This window comes from Oryctolagus cuniculus, chromosome 9 (genome assembly GCF_051225735.1).
Source record: "Oryctolagus cuniculus isolate XC-2025 breed Fujian yellow rabbit chromosome 9, ASM5122573v1, whole genome shotgun sequence".
Classification (NCBI taxonomy): Eukaryota; Metazoa; Chordata; class Mammalia; order Lagomorpha; family Leporidae; genus Oryctolagus; species Oryctolagus cuniculus.
The window spans coordinates 84971378-84990267 of record NC_142875.1 but is presented as its reverse complement, the minus strand read 5'-3'; the positions used below and the strand labels follow the sequence as shown (position 1 = coordinate 84990267).

At 50.4% G+C, this 18890-nt stretch overlaps 1 protein-coding gene across 6 annotated transcripts in view; it reads left to right on the top strand.

Annotated features, from left to right (window-relative positions):
* MTUS2 (microtubule associated scaffold protein 2) overlaps window positions 1-18890 on the top strand; it is a 663520-nt gene that overhangs the window by 621498 nt on the left and 23132 nt on the right. The gene's annotated exons all lie outside the window — the stretch shown is intronic.

The following is an 18890-nucleotide window of genomic DNA, read 5'->3' as shown; positions in this document are numbered from 1 at the left end:
GGAGCCAGAAGCCAAGGAGAGTGGGCAGCTTCCAGTGGGCAGAGAAATGGACCCCCCACCCTGGGGGGCCTCCAGAGAGGACCACGGCTCTGCCCACACCTGGGGTTTGAGTCAGGGAAACCCATTTTGGACTTCTAGCCTCCAGAACTGTGCAGTCATAAATCTGGCCTGTCTTAAGACACTAAGACTGTGGTCATTCGTCACAGCAGCAGCAGGAAACTCGTCCAGGGCATGCATGGAGAGAGGCAGTCTGCAGGCAGTGTCCAGTGGAACGTCTTTCTCAACCAGCTGTCAAGGCCACAAGCCCAGCTGGGGCACAGTTCAGAGGAGGTTGAGGCACAGAGCCCGCCCTCCTGACCATGTCACTGCATTGTCTCTTCTAAGCAAACAAAGGACCCTGTACAAAGTGACTGGTGAGTGGAGACAGCCAGGCTGGAGCCCTCCTGAGGCAGGGCTGCAGAAGCCATGGCTACTGGCTATGGCCAGGACCTGAGGGTCCCAGTGCATCAGACACCACAGGTGTGTGTGAGGAGGGTGGCAATGGGATGGCATGGGGAGCAGGTGCTGGTCGCTGACTCCCTGGGTGCACTTGGGGTAGGTGTCGCTAGATAGCCATGAGACCTGGGAGGATGGTGAGCCGAAGGCAGGAGCCAGGATGGGGATTGTATATCCTGAGGCTCAAACAAGCCAGCAGGGATCACAGCCTCAGAGCCAAGCTTGAATGCAGAGAGTCAAGGTCGGGGCCAGGGCTGAGAGTACAAACCAGGTGAGAACTGGGAGGCCCTGGATTGAGGTGGGTCAGAGTGGCAGCCAGGGACCGGCCCTGTGCTCAGTGACAAGGCACTGTATAGTCCATTGTCAGTTACTATAGCAAAATGCCTGAGGCTGCGTACTTTATAAAGAGGTGTCCACTCACAGTTTTGGAGGCTGCAGATCCAAGGTGAGGCAGTCTTGTCTGTCTGGCCTGCGGTGAGGCCGCCGTGGCAGATGGCAGATGGTGGCAATGTGTGCCAGAGAAGTCTTGGAGGCCAGAGGAGAGTGGCCACCGCCAAGCTTGCTCTGTACCAACCCATCCTTGAGAGAACTAATTTGCTCCCAGAGAACTGCATTCATTCTCACCAAAGTCAATGTCCCCAGTGACCTAATCACCTTCCACGGAGCCCCACCTCTTCTTGAAGGTGCCGCATCCCCCATGAGACCACACTGGGCTCTAAGCTTCCTGCACACACAAGATTTGGGGGACACACTGTAACCACACGCAAACCCCAGTGCATACCAGTGACCCTGTGCTGTTTGAGCAGCCTTCCTGATTGAGTGGCAAAGGCTGTTGGTCTCCTGTACTCCAGGGCTCTGCGCCTGTACTCCAGGGCTCTGCGTACTGCGCCCTGAGGCCTCAATGCTTAAAGGATGCCGCTACCCCAGCAGCACCAGAGTGTGAAATGCAGGATGTCCAGCTCTGCTCCAGCTCATCCACCACCAGAATTATGTCTGCACTTCACAAGGCCCCTGAGCACTTGCATTAGTTTAAGAAGCTCTCTCTTTGCATCCAGCGGTGCTTCTGAAAGTCTGCCCCCAACCCTCCCCTGCTCCTCAGCCAGCAGCATCAGCGTCCCTTGAATGGGCACTTGTTTGAAATGCAGAGTCTCAGGCCTCCCCCTAGACCTGGCGAGTCAGAAGCACTGGCTGTTGCAGGGCTCAGCCATGCCGTACGTCGCTCGCGACTCCAATGCCATGCTCAAGTGTAAGAACCACTGGCTTAGGATGGAATGGTGTGGTGGCCACAGGCATGGTCTTGAGAGTCTCAGCTTATGCGCTCACGTTACTTCTGTAAAAGGGGATGATTAAGTACAAACCCTGCCCATTTCAGAGTTTCTGTGAAGTGCAGTAACCCCTGCTGGCTTGGAGTGTGTCCCCCAAGTTCCATCCATTGGAAGCTTCAGCACCCAGTCCATCTGGGAGGTGCTTAGGATGAGCTGAGGTCTCCAGGGCAGGGTCCCCATGGAGGCATCAGTGGCTTCATAAGAGGAGGAAGGGCGCCCTGAGCTAGCACAGGTGCTCTGTGTCACCACACTATCGCACAGCAGGCAGCCCCTACCGTGCCAACTGTGACCCAAACAAGCCTCTATTCTTTCTGCATTACCAGGAGTTGAGTTGATCAGGAGCCAGGAGCTTCTTCCCACATGGGTGCAGGGTCCCAAGGACTTGGGCTATCTTTCACTGCTTTCCCTGGCCATAGCAGAGAGCTGGATCAGAAGTGGAGCAGCCAGAACCAGACCAGAACCCATATGGGATGCCGGCACTGCAGGTGGTGGCTTAACCTGCTACGCCATAGCGCTGGCCCCCTGAGGCCATGTTCTTGCACATGATGCCATGCTCAGCCCTGCACTAGGAGAAATGTCACACCACTGGCAGTGTCCCTGGGAGTACATTTCATACCTGGTCATCATGTAGACTACCCTCACAGCTGCAATCTTTATTTAAAAAAAATATTTATTTTATTTATTTGAAAGACAGAGTTACACAGAGAGAGGAGAGGCAGAGAGAGTGAGAGAGAGAGAGAGGTCTTCCACCCACTGGTTCACTCCCCAATTGGCTGCAATGACTGGAGCTGCGCTGATCCAAAGCCAGGAGCTTCTTCTGGGTCTCCTACACAGGTGCAGAGGCCCAAGGACTTGGGCCATCTTCTGCTGCTTTCCCAGGCCATAGCAGAGAGCTGGATCGGAAGTGGAGCAGCTGGGTCTCAAACCGGCACCCATATGGGATGCCAGCGCTTTGGGCCAGGGCATTAACCTGCTGCGCCACAGCGCTGGCCCCACAGCTGCAACCTTTTCATGCACATCCAGCCTTCTCTCCTGCCCTGGAAAGGGGCTGGCGTGATTCCTCCCTGATTTTCCTTCGGTCTTTGCTCTGACTCGCCATTCTAAAGCCTTTCATTCGTTCCTCCTTTCCCTTGGCTGCCAGGGACCTCAGTGAGAGGAAGCTTCCTGCCCCTTAGACCCCATGCTGGGGGCTCCAGGAACAGGAATCCACTTCTCCCTGGCCCCAGCTCCCCAGTGTGGCATGACCTTCATTTCCCGTTGAGGGTCACTTCTCTAAATGTGCACACCATTCCTAGTGACTGGGCAAGGGAAAGGGGCTGCTTGTTGGCCGGAAGCTGGGCTCTGCAGAGAACCCACAGCTGTGGATACCTTGACACCCATGAAAGCAGCCAGTGGGCTGTTCTGTGCTGAACGCAGCCCAGGAGGGGTCGGTTACCAGCTCCAGGGGGACATAAACCCATCAGTCAGGACAAGCCAGCATCTGAAGGTAGGAATACTCCTGCTCTCCTGGGAGGGACGTGGCTCTGACAGTCCTGCTCCCTAAGAGGAGGCAGCCTCCTGCTGCTTCCCCCAGCTGCCCGAGGACTCCCTGCTCTGCAACAAGTGACTGATGGCTTTATTTCAAGTCAGCACACGTCTGTGGAAACGTGCCATGAGCCTGGCACTGTGCCATGTGATGAGGACCTACGGATACAGACAGCCCAGCCAAAAGCATCGCACAGGCTTTTCTCTTTTTAAAAAAATGTTATTTATTTGTTTTCCTTTTATTTGAAAGGCAGGCAGAGACAGAAGCAGAGAAAGATCTTCTGTCCATTGGTTCACAAATGTCCACAACAGCCAGGACTGGGCCAGGCGTGAAGCCAGGAGCCCAGAACTGAATCTGGGTCTCCCAAGTGGGTAGCAGGGACCCAAGTACTGCAGCCATCACCTGCTGCTCCCCAGGGTGCGCATTAGCAGGAAGCTGGAATTGGAGGTAGAGCAGGGCTCAAACCCAGGCACTGCAATTGGGGCTGCAGATGTCCCCAGGTGAAATCTTAACCCCTGCACCTGACCCCCACCTCTGAGTCCTACGTGGAAACCATCATAAGCTATTGGTGATTGGTAGAAGCCTTGCTTCTTCTGGGTATGTGCCAAAAAATGAGTGGTCAGAGACAATTGGAGAAATTAGATTCTTTGGAATCCGCTGGATGTATTTGATAGAGAGGCTGGGAAGAGGGGATGCAGAAACTCACGCCTTGCATGCTCAAAATTGGGTTCTGTGTCTTTAAAACGCGACTCCTACATTCCTGTGCAAAGTTAAAGGCAGTGAGCCATGAACATCAGACAAAGACAGTCATAGGTCTGGGCAGATTCACAGGAAGGGCCTCCCAAATTCCATGCAGGGCACAGACCACCCAGGCCAGGGCGGGAGTAGCATTTGACAGCCTGGAAAAAGGAATGAGAAATTTGAGCCTATGTTTGGATCCAGCTCCCTGCTAACATGCACCCTGGGAGGTAGCAGAAGATGGCCCAAGTATTTGATCCTCTGTCACCCATGTGGGAGACTTGGATGGAGTTCTTGGCTCCTGGCTTTGAGCTGGTCCAATCCTGCCTGTTGTGGGCATTTGGGGAGTGAACCAATTGACTGAAGATGGCTCTCTCTTTCTCTGTCTCCCTCAATCTCTGTGCCTTCCCAGTAGATGAAAACAAATAAATATTGCTTTTTTTTTTTTTTTTTTTTTTTGACAAGCAGAGTGGACAGTGAGAGAGAGCGAGACAGAGAGAAAGGTCTTCCTTTGCTGTTGGTTCACCCTCCAATGGCCAACGCAGCTGGCGCGCTGCAGCTGGCGCACCGCGCTGATCCGAAGGCAGGAGCCAGGTGCTTCTCCTGGTCTCCCATGGGGTGCAGGGCCCAAGCACTTGGGCCATCCCCCACTGCACTCCTGGGCCACAGCAGAGAGCTGGCCTGGAAGAGGGGCAACTGGGACAGAATCCGGCACCCCGACCGGGACTAGAACCCGGTGTGCCGGCGCTGCAAGGCGGAGGATTAGCCTAGTGAGCCGCGGCGCCGGCCAAATACTGCTTTTTAAAAATAAGATTTGTGGGGCCAGTGCTGTGGCATAGCAGGTAAAGCCACACCGGCATCCTATAAGGGCACTGGTTTGAGTCCACTTCCAGTCCAGCTCCCCGCTAATGTGTCTGGGAAAGCAGTACAAGATGTCCCAAGTCCTTGGGCCCCACACTCTCATGGAAGACCCAGAAGCTCCTGGTTTCAGATAGGCCCAGCTTATGCCATTGTAGCCATTTGGGGCGTGAACCAGCCGATGGAAGATCTTTCTCTCTGTTTCTCTCTCTCTCTTTAACTTCTCTGTTTTTCAGATAAATAAATAGATGTAAAAATAAAAATTAAAAATTTGATTTTTAATTTGATTAAAGTTAATTGATTGCCCTGCCCACTTAGGAGTAGGGGTCAGCTCGAGGGTCAAGGTCAGCCACATCCTGTGTAATGGGCCCCCAAACTGTGATGAGAGCAAAGGATTACATCATAGGAACTCAGTTTTTAGAACTCTGGTAAATTCTACACCGTGAAGACAGACCAGAACTGAAACCCTTGCCTCTATATGAACATTTCTTAGTAGTTTGCTAAAAGCCATCCTCAGCTGCTTTCCCAGGGACTTTAGCAGGGAGCTGGATCAGAAGTGAAGCAGCCGGGACTTGAACTAGCACCTATATGGGATGCCGGCACCTCAGGCCAGGGCTTTAACCACAGAACCAGCCCCACTAATGTTCTTTCTAAAAGGGAGGTTCAACATGGAGATGATGTCACCTGGATCACTTACATAACAATATCAAGTTGAGATGTAATTAAAGGATCCTTTTCAATGCCAATTTGGCACAGCAAAATATCCAAGCAGTGACTTGCGCGCTGTGGCCAGTGGAGACACTGTGTGCCCGTCCTGGCTCCCGGCCTTGAGAGTGGTCCCTCAGAGTGTCCCCATGGAGGGACTGCCTTAGTCAGGGCCACGGAGATGCTTTCAAATCTCCCAAGCCCCGGTTAGCCTGGAGGGAAGGCAGGGGCGGGCTGAGTGAAACCTCCCCCTGCAGCGCCACTTCTTGCATACAGGCAGCAGGGATGCTCCGGACAGCGTATTTGTGTGCTTTTCATGGACGCATAACCATCCTCCTAGGTCCACTTCCTCTTTTCTCCTTTGCCCCATGAATCATTCTCGTGCTTTTCTCCTCCCAGACCACGAGGCTGCTGGGGGGTGGGGCATTGCAATCACCTCCGTTCCTACAGTGCTAACCCCGTATGGCAATGCTCAGCCTTGGTGTGGAAGAGCCCATAAAATGCGACTAAGGAACTTTAACTGACCAGGGGTTTTGTGTCTGTTTTCCCTTCTCTTTCTCTGTTTCCCTTCTTCTTAAACATACGACGGAATGGCAGTTTGTTCAGAAGAGCGAGGCTGAGAGGCAGAGCGGGGTCCGATCCTGGGTCAGCTGAGGCGAGTGACTCCACACTAGGCCTCTCTTCCTCTTCTTTGTAAGATTTCTTTATTTTTATTCATTTGAAAGGCAGAACGACAAAGACACACAGAAAGAAAGAGATCTTCCTCACTGGTTTACTCCCCAAATGGCCCCAATGACCAGGACGGGGCCAGGCCAAGCCAGCAGCCTGGAACTCCAGCCAGGCCTCCCATGTGGGTGCAGGGGCCCAAGCACTTGGGCCACTGCTTCCCCCAGTGCGTTAGCAGGGAGTTGGATCAGAAGCAGAGTAGCCGGTTCTCCAGCTGGCACTCATATGGGATGCCCGTGTGGCAGGCGATGGCTTAACCTACTGTGACACAAGGCCAGCTCCCTCTCTTTCTCTTCTATATAATCAGAGCAAACATGCCCGCCTCACCCAGCTGTGCCGTTTGCCGTGAAGCTAAACAGGTTATCACTGTGGGTTGCAAACCCTAAAACACACGTAAGCCAAGCTTTGATGCTGCTGTTAATCTGTGTTAATTGGGAATGTATGACTCTACAGCAGTGGGTTTTCCCTGTAAGGGAAGCTTCTCTCTTTGGGAGCCCATGTTGGAAGGGAAACTTAACACATGCATATGTACATGTATATGAGGATGTATCAGTGATACATATATGTTAATATATACATCAAGGCATGTTTGTATGTTATAACTTTTTTAAAAGATTTTTGTATTTATTTGAAAGTCAGAGTTATACAGAGAGAAAAGAGGCAGAGAGAAGCCTTCCATCTGCTGGTTCACTCCGCAGTTGTCTGCAACAGCCGAAGCTGAGCCTATCCAAAGCCAGGAGCCAGGAGCTTCTTTTGGGTCTCCCTCTTGGGTGCAGAGGCCCAAGTGCTTGGGCCATCTTCTGCTGTTCTCCCAGGCCATAGCAGAGAGCTGGATCAGAAGTAGAGCAGCAGGAATCGAACCAGCACCCATATAGGATGTCAGCACTGCAGGCAGGGGCTTTACCTGCTACACCACAGTGCCAGCCCCACAACATTTTTAAGAGAGGCAGTGAGACAGGAAGAAACGGAGAGAGATTTCTTTCTTTTTTTTTTTTTTTTTTTTTTTTTTTTTTTTTTGACAGGCAGAGTGGATAGTGAGAGAGAGAGACAGAGAGAAAGGTCTTCCTTTTGCCGTTGGTTCACCCTCCAATGGCCGCCACGGCTAGCATGCTTTGGCTGGCGCACTGCGCTGATCCGAAGGCAGGAGCCAGGTGCTTCTCCTGGTCTCCCATGGGGTGCAGGGCCCAAGCACTTGGGCCATCCTCCACTGCCTTCCCCGGGCCACAGCAGAGAGCTGGCCTGGAAGAGGGGCAACCGGGAAAGAATCCGGCGCCCCGACCGGGACTAGAACCCGGTGTGCCGGCGCCGCTAGGTGGAGGATTAGCCTAGTGAGCCGCGGTGCCGGCCCGGACAGAGATTTCTATCCACTTGTTCACTCCCCAGTGCCCACAACAGCTGGCCCAGGCTGAAACCTGGAGCCAGGAACCAAATCCAGGTCTCCCACGTGGGTGACAGGGACCTAACTACATGAGCCATCACCTGCCGCCTCCCAGAGTGCACATTAGCAGGGAGCTGGCCTTGTGGGCAAAGCCGGATCTCAAGGTCGGGCACTCTGATAGAGGACACAGGTGTCCCAGCTAGCTAGCGGCTTAAGCACTGTGCCAAAATCCCATCTCCACTGTCGTTTATGTGAGAAGGCAGTGGACATACTCAAACTGCTGTGGGTGAGCCGGGGTCTCCATCGCAGATAGTGCGTATGGAATTCCAGGATGCTGAACACGCAAGGTGCACAGTCTTCTCCTCTGACGGCTGGGGATGTTGAGAGAGAGAGGCCACATGACTCGCCCAGGCTCCGCTCACAGCTGAGGTTGATCCAGCCTTGGCCAGAGGCTAGGGACAGTGCCGCCCTCCTGGCTTCTGCCGTTGCCTCTCCTCTCTCCTCTGTGGCCACTCCCTGTTTTGGCCTGTTGCCTCTTCTCCCCATGCCTTCCCCCAGCTCCAGTTACCAGGACGCTCTGCTGTTCAGGATTCAGTGAACTCTTGTGTGAGACAAGGAAGATGGGGCAGGAGTTCCACAAGGCACCGAGGACGACTATCCAGTGGGTGTTGGGTGGCTGGGTTCCCAAACTCTGACCCATGGGGAAGTGAAACAGTGCACCTTGAAAGTCCACTTCCTGGGGCTGGCGCTGTGGCGCAGTGGATTAACGCCCTGGCCTGCAGTGCCAGCATCCCATATGGGCACCGATTCAACAGCCGGCTGCTCCACTTCCGATCCAGCTCTCTGCTATGGCCTGGGAAAGCAGTAGAAGATGGCCCACGTCCTTGGACCCCTGCACCCGCGTGGGAGACCAGGAAGAAGCTCCTGGCTCCTGGCTTCGGATTGGCACAGCTCTGGCTGTTGCGGCCAATTGGGGAGTTAACCAACAGATGGAAGACCTCTCTCTCTCTCTCTCTGCCTCTCCTCTCTCTATGTAACTCTGACTTTCAAATAAATAAATAAATCTTTAAAAAAAATAAAAAAGACAGTCCACTTCCTTTAAAAAGCTGTCATTGCCACGTAGTGTTCGGAACTCCTGATGCCTAGAAAATGCTCTTTGCAGTGCTGCAGACAAACCTCATATGTTCCTTCTCCAAATGGTTACAGCCCCTCAGGGAGAAAAATACATGTGTCAGGCAGCCCCAGCTTTTCTGCAGGGACTTTATTCAGTACTAGGGTCTCTCCCGAAGCTTATGCCTTTAAGACCTCCATACCGTGATAAAGGGACCCCAGCATGTGAGCCCCATGACACAGAGCATCCTCGTGTACCGGGGCTTGCCACGGTCCAGCACCCTGAGGTGTCTGTTTTCTGTGCTGATTGACAATCCGGCCTTTGGAAGGCCCTTCTTGGGTACCATGGCCTGCAGGAGAACCCCACTGTAAGATTTGGGAGCCACAGGCCCCTGTGTGTGCATCCATCAATCCATAGACCCAGTAAAGGCTTCCTCAGTGCCCGTGGCATGGGGCTGGGTCTTTGGCAGGCACCTCCAGTGCACCCACTGGGACCCTCAGCCAGAGTCCTGTGGGCTCCTAGCCTCCCCTCGTGATGTCATCCCACATGGGCAAGGCAAGTTGCCTATACAACCCAGTGCATCCCTGGTCAAGCCACTCTTCCCCATGCTACCGCCTGACTCCTGGCTAGCGGGTGGACTCTGGCCACTGCCAAGGCTCCCAGGCCATCCTCCTGCTGGCTTCCTAGCCTCCACCCTGGCCTCCTGCACTCTGCCATCCACCCAACTGTCAGAGGGATCTTTTAGAAGCATCATTAGTTCTTGTCACCCCCTGTTGGGGACCCTCCAGGGCCTTCCCACTGTTTGCAGAGAGAGGCCCTGATCCTCCCCAGGGACCACAGGCCCGTGTAAGTCTGTTGCTCCCTGACCCTGGACCTTCGCCTCCTTCCACACCTCCTCCAACGATGCTGGGTCCCTCTGGTGGTCTCTGTTCCTGGGTCCTCTGTTCCTCTGTTCATGGGTGGCAGGATCGTTCCCACCTCAGGGCCTTTGCACCTGCACTTCCTTCTGCCTGGACCACCCTTGCTCCACTGCACTGCACTCTTGCTCTCATTACAGTCTGTTCCAATGGTGTCTTCTTCACGTGGCCTGCCTTGTTCCACCTACATAGAGTAGCCTTCCCAGGAGCTGGCATTTAGCCTAGAGGTCAAGACATCCCTGTCCCACATCCAAGTGCCTGGGTTTGGTTCCTGGCTCCAGCTCCTAACTCCATCTTCCAACCAGTGCAGATCTTGGGAGGCTGCAGTGATGGCCCCAATAATTGAGTTCCTACCACCCATGCAAGGAGAGCTAGATTGAGTATCCGTCTCCTGGCCGTGGCCCTAGCCCAGTCCCAGCTGTTGAGGACATTTGGGGATGAGCCATCGGATGAGAGTTTCTTTCTCTAATAAATTCAAATAAGGAATATTGAAGTGGGCTTCCCCTTCCTGCAATCCCTCCTTAGCATTTCCCCTGTTTTATTATCTTCGCTGCTCTGACCTAAAGCTTTTGTTATCTAAAATGTTGCCATCTAAGTTTTCTGCTCATTTACTTGCTTGACATCTGTGACAATGTGTCTTGTTAGCCACTATGCCTAGAACTACTTGTGGTGCTCAACAGGGGCTCCCCAAATTGAGGGACTGTTTTAACTGCTGACCTGTCTACCTGGCCAGAGATAAAAAAAAAAGGAGGGGGGGGTAGGGCCAGCTGTTGCCTACTCACATGTAAGGGGAAGAACTGCTATCCAGTAGATGGTCGAAGGAAGACACAAGGGCACTTCAAAAAAAGTTCATGAGGAATAGAATTAAAAGATAATTTTATGTTGGTACAAAAAAACAATTGAAATCCATGCATAGTTTTTTTTATAATATGCATTTTCTGTGAACTTTTTCAAGGCTTGCCTTATGCTCAAATTTCAAAAAAAAATTTTTACATGGAAATCGGCTCACCTTTAATGCCATCTTCCATGAACTCTGTGAAGTCCCTTCATCTGCCAAAGCATTGCCTGAAGTCTGCAGTGTTGTAAGTTGGTGTCCTAGGTGCCTCCCACGTGGAAGGGTAGAGGAAAGGTGAGAGGCCCCGCCTTCTCCCACCCTGACCTTGGATCTTAGGGAAATGGACGCCGAGCTACGTGCTGGACACCGGGTAAGGTCACTGAGTGTGACGAGGGCCAGGCACTCGGAAAGCAACTATAAATGCTAGCTGTTGGTTTTCAGCATGAATTCCCTATTGGTCACCAGGCCCTGAAGATGACGAGGGATGGGGGAGCTCCCTGGTTTTTCATTCTTGCTCCACAGTGGATCCACGCTCCTTCCATCTTTCATTTTCAGCCCTCCCTTCCCCTCGCCTTCACCCTTGCATCAGAAAGAAGGATTTAGAGGACGAGGGTCGGAGGGCCAGAGCAGGATCCCTGGCATCGGAGTGTCTCCAGGCCATGCCCAGCTGCGCTCAGGGGAGTCCTTGGCCACCAGAGGGCATTTTGGGGCATCACAGCTCCCCCTGGTGGACACACATTTGATCGAGGAAAAGCAAAAGCACAACTTCACTACCTAAAATAAGTTCACAACCTGTGTAATTCCACTCCTGGGAATTTATCCTAATGCTAAACAGCGAAGTGGTACCTGGATGGATGTGTTCATTCTATTATCTGTCATAGCAACTTTGGAAACACACTAAGTATCCAACAATATAGATTATGTTACATCAACATAAGACAGATACCCATGAAGATGTTAAATAGGAAGACAGGGAAAATTCCTGACAAAATAGGAAGAATTCATGGCACTGCAGTGCTATGAAGGGGCCATGCAGTTGCAAATTCTATTTTCTTTGTGTAGTGAGATTAGGGATAGTTTTTATGTTACATTTTTCCCTTGACAGCTATTTTGTCTTTTCAGTTACTCTATATCTCCTACAAAAACAACTTAATCTTTCCTCTAACTGTAGTGTTGCCTTCCAAAATGTATAAGGTTCGCGACTGTTTCAACAGCATATGACACTGTTGTGTGTATACCTGAATATGTACTCTCAATATGGTAGCAGCCTATGTATTACTTATACTATATATAATAATATAATTTCATCATATTTCAATGACTTATTTTATAATTGTTATATATAAAGCACCCCCGATGACATGCAAGGTATTATAATATTCTAAGCCTTTTTCACAAGCCATAGATCCAGATAATTCTCTTCATTTTGAGTCTAGTGCTGTGTCCACCAACCCTTGGACTTCTTTGGAAAACCAGTGAAAACTTAATAATTATTCTAGAGGCCTTTGTTAAAAAAGCAAACTGATCTCACTTGCTAAACATTCTCCTACCCACTTAAGTTTGAAATTAACCTTGTCCTACAAAGAGTTCCACCAGCAATTTTACTGTTGTCTCAAGGGCCACACTCCATCCTGGTGATTTATACTCATACGTGGGCAGATTGGTGTCTATTTTTAAATGAGTGAAGATATTCCAAATACAGTGTTACTCATATTTTAACTATTTTTAAAGATTTGCCTTTTTTAAAGAGTTATTGATTTTGTTCAAAAGGCAGAGTTACAGAGAGAGAGGGAGAGGAAGACAATGAGAGATCTTCCATCTGCTGGTTCACTCCCCAAATGGCTACAATAGCCAGAGCTGAGCTGATCTGAAGCCAGGAGCCAGGAGCTTCTTCTGGGTCTCCCACGCAGGTGTGGGGCTTGGGTCATCTTCTACTGCTTTCCCATGCCATTAGCAGGGAGCTAGAGTAGAAGTGGAGCAACCAGGACTCAAACTGGTGCCCAGTTGGGATGCCAGCACCCCAGGCGGAGGCTTAACCTACTATGCCGCAGCACTGGCCCCTCATGTTTTAATATTTTACATCATATACTCCCTCATCCACAATGTGTGTGTAGAGTACATGTGAGTGCCTTGTTCATTATTGATGATCAATCATCTAAAGCTATACAACAGATTTTCATTTTGCTTTAGCTTTTCAAACTCATGCTTATGAATTAGACTGCTGTGTTCTCTTGGCCACCCCTAATATTATTGTTTTTCAATGACTATTTAAAAATGTTTATATTCTCAGTGCCCTAGGTTCTAGGGATTGATTAGGGTGGAGTGATGTACCCAGCATTTTCACATGCATAGAAATAAAGAAATCATTCAAGTAAGACTCCAGATGTTACCCAACATTATTAAATTAGCCTGCATCAATCTCAGTGTGCAGAACGCCAGAATAGATACATTTCTGAAGATTTCCCAGAGGCAAGAAGATTCTTATTTCTTGAGGGACTCTTTTATTGGTCCTTTTTCCCTTATGCCTCAGCTGCTGTTATGATCCAGTATCTTCTGAGGCCGCAGCTTCTGACACAGGCTCACTGCAGGAATCTCAGTATCACCTCTCTCGTGCTGCATAATAGTAGTTGAGAATTTGGGAATTGGAACTCCAGGTATTAAAAAAAAAAAAAAACACGGTTACTTTGCCACTTTATGGACTGAAAAGCTGAGACCAACAGCTCATGATTTATTGAAGGCAATGGCGCAGCTCAGGGGCAGTGCTGGGGTGAAAACTGGTCGCCTCAGAGCCCCGTGGAGTTCCAAGTACAGGAATCATCCTGCACAGTGACCGTAGAACAGCAGGTAAAGCACAGAGGTCGGGCTGCCGAATGTCGTAGCCTTGCACAAATCTAGGTGTCTCCTTCGTCATGAGAGTAACTGCTAAAATCCTTTTATTCATAAAGGGTGCAAATCAAACTATTTATTTATTTACTTGTTTGGGGGAGACAGAAAAAAAAAGCAACATTGGTTCATTCTCTAAATACCTGCAAAGACTGGGGCTGGGTCAAGGTCAAAGCCAGCAGTGAGGAATTCAATCTGGATCTCCTCCGTGAGTGGCAGGAACCCGATTACTTAAGTCATCACTGCTGTTCCCAGTGTCTGCACTAGTAGGAAGCTGGAGCCAGCACTCCCCCCACCCCCAGGCACTCCCATAAGGAAGGCAGGTTTGCTAAACATTGTCAACCTGTGGGCCAAATGCTCACCCCATGGATTTTATTAAATACCTATCATTACAGGTGAGCCTTGTAACTGAACACACAACCTCCAAAGAGAGAAGGGATAGAAATAGAGGTAAACTTGTGTTACAGATGGAATTATGCAATCACATTGTCTACATCTTTCCTTTTCCAGCTTAAAAATACATGACAGACATCATTCGATGATACTACAAAATTTTTGTGTTACATTTATGCTGGTTATCTGTGTCCTTTTTTATATATAGGATTTATCTTGTATTTATATTGTGTTTATCTTCATTTATTTAACTAGCCTCCTCTTTTGTCCCTAAAGCAAATTGTGCCGTGGTGTGCACATGTGCCATTGTTGGGCTAAAGGCATGCCATTTCATTTTTGTCATTCATGTCACTCGTGTGATTTTACTCGTTGCTTTACTTTTTAGACTGCTGTAGTCCATCTCCAGTCTGGTCAACTATTGCCTTGATTCTCTGGAGTTAAAGATACTGATATTAACATAAGAGAAATAATTTTCCCACGCAAAACGTTTCTTTCCAAAGACAATATAAATAATTAGTATTTTTATTATTTCCATTTGAATTGTCTGCACTTAACAAATTTCTAGCCAAGAAATAGTAGGAATGAGTCTTAGGGTCCTTATCTATCTGTGTGTAGCTCTCATTTCTAAAATGCTGTAGAGGTAGGCTGCCCCCATTTGGTTTATTTTTCCAGGCTATATCTTCACCATTCTTGTGCAGAATTTTAAAACCGGAACAGAAGCTTCCCTTTTACAAAAAAAAAAAAAAATTCACTGTGCCTTCTGAGATACAACTATCTTCTCTGTCGTTTTATTTTTTGAGAATTTTCTTTCCTTTTTTGGTGAAAGCGTTTATTGAGACATGACTCACCGTGCCATCCACCCAGTTCAAGAATATGACTCAGTGGCGTTCAATCAGATTCACAGTTGCGTGGTTGTCACTACACTGTTTTAGAACATTCCATACCCCAAAACGACACTCATATTTAAGATAACACCCCCACATTTAAGCTCCTGTCCCTGTCACTTGCATTTGAAAGCACTTGGTCCTCAGAAGCACCAGGATCAATTCTGTTCCCTCCAACAGCCCAGAAAGGGGGTTTCTTCCTTCCTTTATCTTCTGGGAGTTTCATCCTTATCCTCCCCACAGAGAACTGTCTCCCAGGCTTCCAGCTGCGTCTGTTTCCTCCTGAGTGGTGCTAACCCTCTCTTCAGTTTCCTGCCGGTTTGTGCCTCTCACTATAGCCTTTCTTTGTAGCCCTGTTCCAGATACAAGCAAGCATGGTATCCCTGCTATGAGTTATCCCACCCACCCACTGGTCCATGATCTGCGGGACAGAGGCCCATCCTGGATGCCCCTCCCCACCTCCCACTCAGAAATCCCTAGGAGGCTCACCATTGCCTGGGGCTTCCCCAGCAGTGGAGAGTGGAGCCCTGGTGTTTGGCCGCAGGAGGACTCTGCCTTCTCCCAACATGGAGAAACGTCTTCCTCCTCCACTTGCCTCACTTTAACTTGGTCTCAAACCACCAACCACTATTTTCTTCATTGGTGTTTCATGGCCTTTGTTCTATTAAAATCCCCTCATCTGGGATGAGCAGTATTTGTGCATGCACTTCTTGCCTGGTCTCTGGGTTCTCACAGCTTTGGTCACTAGCTGGTGAAATCCTGAGGGTGTCCTTTAGCTGAGGGTGGGGGACCAGAGTCTCTGAGAAAGCTGGAGCCGGTATCGGGGTCGAGGGGAGGGCTCAACTCCTGGGAGCAGGCATTTCCTCCCTGCTGCTCCCAGAGCAGATCCACTTTGCCCATCAGTTACCATGAATGAAATTCCTTCTATGGATCTGTGTCATCGGCGGAGAGGGGAGGACCCCAGGGATGCTCCCTCATGGCCTCACCACCAGGGACCCCAAAGTCTCAGACCAAGTTCACCTTTCCTATTGATCTTCATTTCCTATTGATCTCAAATACTAATTTGAGACCCAGAATGGACTGTTAATAATATCCCCCTCTCTGCACCATAATATTAGTATCAGTATCTCCATGCAATAATCAGTGATGCACAGTATTTTCTGGTCCACCATAGAAACAACTAAAACAAAAGAAATTGCTGTGTGAAAGATATTATTCAAATTTACTGTTATTCAATCGAAAAAAAAAAAAAAACACGGGGCCACTTCTGCAATGTTACGACCAAACACACACAAGCTGCATGTCAGGAAGAATCGTCAGGTGCACCTGATGTCAGAACCTGACGTCCACATGATACCTGGCTGGCCCCTCCGGAGGGGTCGGGGTCCTGGGAGTTGATCACAGGACAAGGGACAGCCCCAGTCTGAAGGGAAGCAATTAGACAGGACAGCGCCCGGCACCAGAATCCTTTTCTAGAAAGGGTGCTGTGGGGAAGCCTGCGTGGGTCTGAGCCCTGGAGGGCTCTGATGTGTCGGCGTAGGTGTTCTGGTGTTGATGAGTGCCTGTGAACAGAGGAGAAGGCCCTTCTCTGGGAAGGAGGGTCACTAAGGAATTCGGGGCTGTGGGGTGCAAGGTCTTTTTTTTTTTTTTTTTTGCCATTTTACAGTAATGTTCTCCCAACTTTTCTCCGTGATTTTGTTTTTCAGCAAAGTAGAAAAATTAAACTTCAACAGTAATTGTAGCATTTGCTTAAAACTTAGACACACAAGACTTTTCTGAGCGCATTTTTTTTCACCCATGTTGTTAGAGTTATTAGCTCAAGGCAATAATAAAATGCAGAGCGGGGACCAGCACAGTGGTGCAGCGGGTTAAGCTGCAGCGTACAATGCCAGCATCCCATATAGGCGCTGGTTTGAGTATCAGCTGGTCCACTTCTGATCCAGCTCCCTGCTCATGGCCAGCGGAGGGTAGCCTAAGTGCTTGGGTACATGCATCCAAGTGGGAGACCTGGAAGAAACTCCTGGCTCCTGGCTTCAGCCTGGACCAGCTCTGGCTGTTGCAGCCATTTGTGGAGTAGACCAGTGGATGAAAAACCCTTCCCTCAGTTTCCCTTTTTCTCTGTAATTCAAATGAATAAAATAAATCTGTTTATTAAAAAAAAAAGTAGAGGACTTGTAAAGTCATTTTGGTTTTTGCTTTTGCTTTTAAACTCTCCCTAGGCATGGGCATTTAGTGCAGTGTTCAGGGTGCCGTTTGGGGCACCTGAGTCCCACATTGGGGCGCCTGTGAGAGTCCTGGCTCCACTTCTGATTCCAGCTTCCCGCTGATGTGCACCTTGGGAGGCAGATGGTGGTTCAGGGTCACTTGTTTGGGCCCCTGCCACTCACAAGGGAGACCCAGATGGAGTTCCAGGCTCCTGGCATCGACCTGGCTCAGCCCTGGCTGTGGGGGGTATCTGGGGAGTGAACCAGCAGATGGGAGATCTCTCTCCCTGTCTCTCAGATAAAATTAAAAAATGAATAACTACAAATGCAAGAAGTGAATAAAGAACTATACTCTGTACAGCCAGTGAGCTCCCTTGTTGCCTGCGTAGGGAGCAGCAGCAGCACCCCACCCCAGCACACCCTGATTACACTGCTGGATCCGAATCCTCCAGTGAATGGGTGGACTCAGGACACTGGGCCAGTGGAAGGCCTCAGCTAAGACGTCCATGGGGACAGTGACGGGCTGACAGGCTGCAGGGCTGGCAGCTTCATACCCACAGTTCCCATAGGTCACCACTTATTTCAACAGGGGGAGAAAACCTTCGATCCTCCCTCATGCGGACTCGATTCTTCCAAGTCCAACTGTGGCAAAGAATCAGCTGCCTCTGGAGGATGGGATTCTTTAAAAAAAATTATTTATTTATTTGAGAGGTAGAGTTACAGACAGTAAGGTCTTCCATCTGCTGTTCACTTCCTAAATAGTTGTAACAGCTGGAGCCGGGCTGATCTGAAGCCAGGAGCTCCTTCCAGGTCTCCCACGTGAGTGCAGGGGCCCAAGCACTTGGGCCATCTTCTACTTCCTTCCCAGGCCATAGCAGAGAGCTGTAACGGAAGAGGAGCAGCTGGGACTAGAACCGGCGCCCATATCGGATGCCGGGACTAGAACTGGCACCCATATGGGATGCCGGCACTGCAGGTGGAGGATTAACCTACTGCACCATGGCCCCAGGATGGGATTCTTGATTAGAGTGTCGCCATGATCTCTGACTACCTTGGATTATGTTCCAGATCACAGCCAACCCCCTCGCCTCCACACCTCCACTCTCCCAGTGTAGGTTACAGCCAACCAGCACTATACGCATCTCTGTTTTAAAGTCAATGAGAGGCCAGCGCCGCGGCTCACTAGGCTAATCCTCTGCCTTGTGGCGCCGGCACACCAGGTTCTAGTCCCGGTCGGGGCGCCAGATTCTGTCCCGGTTGCCCCTCTTCCAGGCCAGCTCTCTGCTGTGGCCAGGGAGTGCAGTCGAGGATGGCCCAAGTGCTTGGGCCCTGCACCCCATGGGAGACCAGGAGAAGTACCTGGCTCCTGCCATTGGATCAGCATGGTGCGCCGGCCGCAGCGCGCTGGCCGCGGCGGCCATTGGAGGGTGAACCAACGGCAAAGGAAGACCTTTCTCTCTGTCTCTCTCTCTCACTGTCCACTCTGCCTGTCAAAAAAAAAAAAAAAAGTCAATGAGACCTGGAACAGGAGCCCAGAGCCGGAGCCACGTGGCTGCTGGCATGGGCTCCCACCCTGCAGTCAGCTTGCCTTCAGTGATCAGGGGCTGAATGTGGAAGGGCACAGAGTGGCAGACCCTTCTCCTGGGGCTTCTAGAACAAAGTGGTGGAGAAGGACAGGTGACCCTGAGATGGTTATATAAAGCCTCAGGCTAGCAGGAAGGGAACACCCCCGTTCTCTGAGGACGCTCTGCTTGGCACCACAGCTGGATGGGAAGAGCTGTGGGCATCGGTCCTCAGCCCCATCTCCATCTCCGTGGTTGCACAGCTCTCAAAGTCTGCGGGACATGAGAGGCACCCCCCAACCTTGTTACGGTTGTCCAGGCTTCTGGCTCAGGGGCTGTGATTCCCCCAGG